Below are 3,767 nucleotides of genomic sequence, written 5' to 3'. Positions count from 1 at the left end.
ACTTAGCTTTCTCTAGGAACGTATTGAAATTCAGGATTGCTACTGCGTGAGCCATTGATCTACAACATAAAATATTGCAAAGTGGACTTAGACTATGTTCAAGACAATTAGAGTTTAACTAATCAAATTACTAATAAACTCCCACTCAAATAGACATCTCTCTAGTTACTAGAGTGTGGCATGATCCAAATTCACTAACTCAAGTCTGATCATCACGTGAGTTGAGTATAGTTTCAGTGGTAAACATCTCTATGCTAAACATATCAACTATACGATTCATGCTTGACCCTCCTGTCTCTTGTGTTCCGAGGCCATGTCTGCACGTGCTAGGCTCGTCAAGTTTAACCCTGAGTCTTCCGCGTGTGCAACTGGTTTGCACCCGTTGTATGTGAACGATGAGTCTATCACACCCGATCATCACGTGGTGTCTTGAAACGACGAACTGTCGCAACAGTGCACAGTCGGGGGGAACACAATTTCATCTTCAAATTTTAGTGAGGGATCACCTTATAATGCTACCGTCGTTCTAAGCAAGATAAAGTGCATAAAAGGATTAACATCACATGCAATTCATAAGTGACATGATATGGCCAAGATCTTGTGCTTCTTGATCTCCATCACCAAAGCACCGGCATGATCTTCTTGTCACCGGCGCCATACCATGATCTCCATCGTCGTGCCGCCATCGAGGTTGTCGTGCTATCTATGCTATTTCTACTAAAGCTACAACGTAGCAATATAGTAAACGCATCTGCAAACACAAACGTTAGTTTAAAGACAACCCTATGTCTCCTGCCGGCTACGTAGTATCGACATGCAAGTCGATATTAACTATTACAACATGATCATCTCATACATCCAATATATCACATCATGTCTTTGGCCATATCACATCACAAGCATACCATGCAAAAACAAGTTAGACGTCCTCTAATTTGTTGTTGCATGTTTTACGTGGCTGCTATGGGTATCTAGTATGATCGCATCTTACTTACGCAAAAACAACAACGAAGATGTGCAAATTGCTATTTAACCTCTCTCCAAGAACCGCCTCGGTCAAATCCAATTCAACTAAAGTTGAAGAAACCGACACCCGCCAGTCATCTTTATGCAACGAGTTGCATGTTGGTCGATGAAACCAGTCTCTCGTAAGCATATGTGTAAAGTCGATCTGGGCCGCTTCAATCCAACAATACCGTTGTAGCAACCCGACTCAAGACCAGTCAAGCCTCTGGTGTTTCCATACCATCCCAAGATCATGCTGGTACACACAAAGTACATAATGTATATATTCAAGAGTGCAATCACAGCGCTTTATTAATCAAAATCTCATAAAGAGTAATTTATTACAATAAAGGATTAAAATAAAGTGGCTGAAGGCCAACTCCTGAGATATCTAACGAAGACTAAGCGGAAGCATCAGGTAGACGAGTCCATCCGACTCCAAGGGCATGTCGCTGAGCGTAGAACGTAGCCTCACTCCTGGTCGGAAAAGTACTCTGCAACATGATACGTTGCAGCCGTGTAGGTCAGCATATTGAATATGCCGGCAAGTCATCAAAGAGAGGAGTAAAATAATAATCAACTATCTCTACATGCATATTTGGCCGGTGGAGCTAAGTTTTTCATAAAGCCAGTTTTATCCTACAACAGGAGGGGTTGAAAGCAAAATATTACTACATAGTTTGTGGTTAACGAGATGGTTCCGCCAACCAATTCTCGTGCCCGAATAGTTGTTAACACCCACATCATTATTAAGTTGTGTCGAGAGTTCAGGGGAAATTCAATGCCTTCGGCTCAAGTTGTCCATGACCGTGGACACGGCTAATCGATTAGGTTGGGCACTATGCAGAGTTTTGCACATGTTCCCCACAAGATTTGATCGCCTCCGGGTTTGTCCTCGCACTTCAGGGTGTTTGAAGACCGGATGATCAAAACATGGTCTTTCAACGGGTCCCTCTGAATCCCTGTCGGTGCCCATCCATTCCTACCGTTCGTCTACATCTGCTAGCACCGCCTGTCCAGAGTCGCCGCGTTGTCCAACCAAGCCAGAGCCCATAATGACTTGTGGCTGTGCAGGTAAGCCTTGAGTCTTGAAGTCTCCATCCGTCTCTTCGAGCCTGGGTGAAGCTTTCCGCAGGATGACATGGCCTCTCCAGCATCCCGGGCATCCACTGGGTTCTCCAGGGAGCCGATCAACCATCCTTCACCCAGAGTTGCATTGCGTCCGAGGTCTTGAAAATCTTTTCTTAGTCTGGTCTTGATTATTATATCAACCTCGGATCACTCGTGGTATACACTCAACTGATAACCCGTCTACTCAAGCATAGCATTAAGAAATTGTCGTCCCGGGGCCAAGTGTCGGGGTTGTTGTGTTCCTACCACATGATACTACAACTATACTAAAGTTTCCAAGTACCTAGGCAGCATGCAAGTGGGCAAAGAAAGGTGATCTTCATGCATCGAAAACATAGGTAAAATACATGACCAAATGACTTGCCTTGATGATAGTTGTCTTGCTCGAGCGCCTCTAAGTAACACGCTTCGCACTCCGGATGATCTACCGATACAAACACAAAGCACACCATAAGCACTTCAATCATGCCACAAGTAAAAATAACATCACATGCAAGGATTTGCTAAAGCCTAAGCAAAAGAATTCAACGCGCGCCGGTATGGCAGAAACTTGTTCCTGTTGAAAACACCAGTAAAAATACTTTAGAAATTCTGAAACTTCTACCACGGTAAGATTTTATCACTAGAAAGCACTAGCAAAAAGAATCAACTAAAAATCATTTTTCAAACTCCTGGAATAGGCAAAACAAGGTTTTAACTAAATCTGCTCTAACTTATATTTGAAAATTTCAAATATAGACAAATTATATGTTTTTAAAGACTACAGGAAATTTGTGAGCTACTGGAAAAAGAATCAATGTCATTGGACTTCGGTATAAAAAGTTGTGGCCAAAACAAAACAGAAAGTTTTCTGTTTTTGAAATCAGGCAGAAAACATGAAAAGCTAACTAGCTAACTAATGGGGTACACGTGGCAAGTGGATATTGGCTGCGGAGGGTGTTTGTTGGAACGCTTTGGGCAAACGGCCGAAGCTAAGGAAAATCTGCAGGCTAATTGATAAGTGAAAATAAAACCCACTGGTTTTCTAAACTAAACCGAAGAGTTACCTAAGAATCTAATCTACACCCTATAGCTAAGATCCGACGGCTAATAAAAAAAGAGAGAAAATAACACAGAGGGAGAAGGAGAGAGTACCGTGGCTAGCTGGGGCAGTAGCTCCGGCGGGGCGTCGCCGGCGAGGGGGGGAGGGGGATCCGGGGCGGTGGGGATGGGGCGGCGGCGGCGGGGCAGTCCTCCTCCTCGGGGGGGAGGCGCTCGGGGGAGAGAGGCGGCGACGGGGCTGCTCCCAGGGGCGGGGTAGACGGTGGCAGTAGCTGCTACCGGCGAGCTCGCGGTGGCAGGGGCTTCGGGCGGCGGTTCTTCGAGGAAGGGGTGGGAACGGGGGCGGTGGAGGGTGCTGGGTATTTATAGGCTAGGAGGGGGTGGGCTAAGGTAAGAGAGGGAGAGAAAATCGGGGAGGAAAATCCCTGGTACTGGGAGGAGCTCGATCTTGGCTTCGTTTTTGGTAGGAGAGGGAGGAGGGAGATGACTGACGTGGAGGGAGGCTCGGCCAGGGGCCCGCAGGTAAGTGAGAGGGAGGAGGGGAGGTTGGGGTCGGGCGGCCGGTTTCTAGGGATTTAGATCCCGTGGAA

Source organism: Hordeum vulgare, chromosome 2H (genome assembly GCF_904849725.1).
Source record: "Hordeum vulgare subsp. vulgare chromosome 2H, MorexV3_pseudomolecules_assembly, whole genome shotgun sequence".
Taxonomy (NCBI): Eukaryota; Viridiplantae; Streptophyta; class Magnoliopsida; order Poales; family Poaceae; genus Hordeum; species Hordeum vulgare.
Note: the sequence above shows the minus strand (reverse complement) of the source record.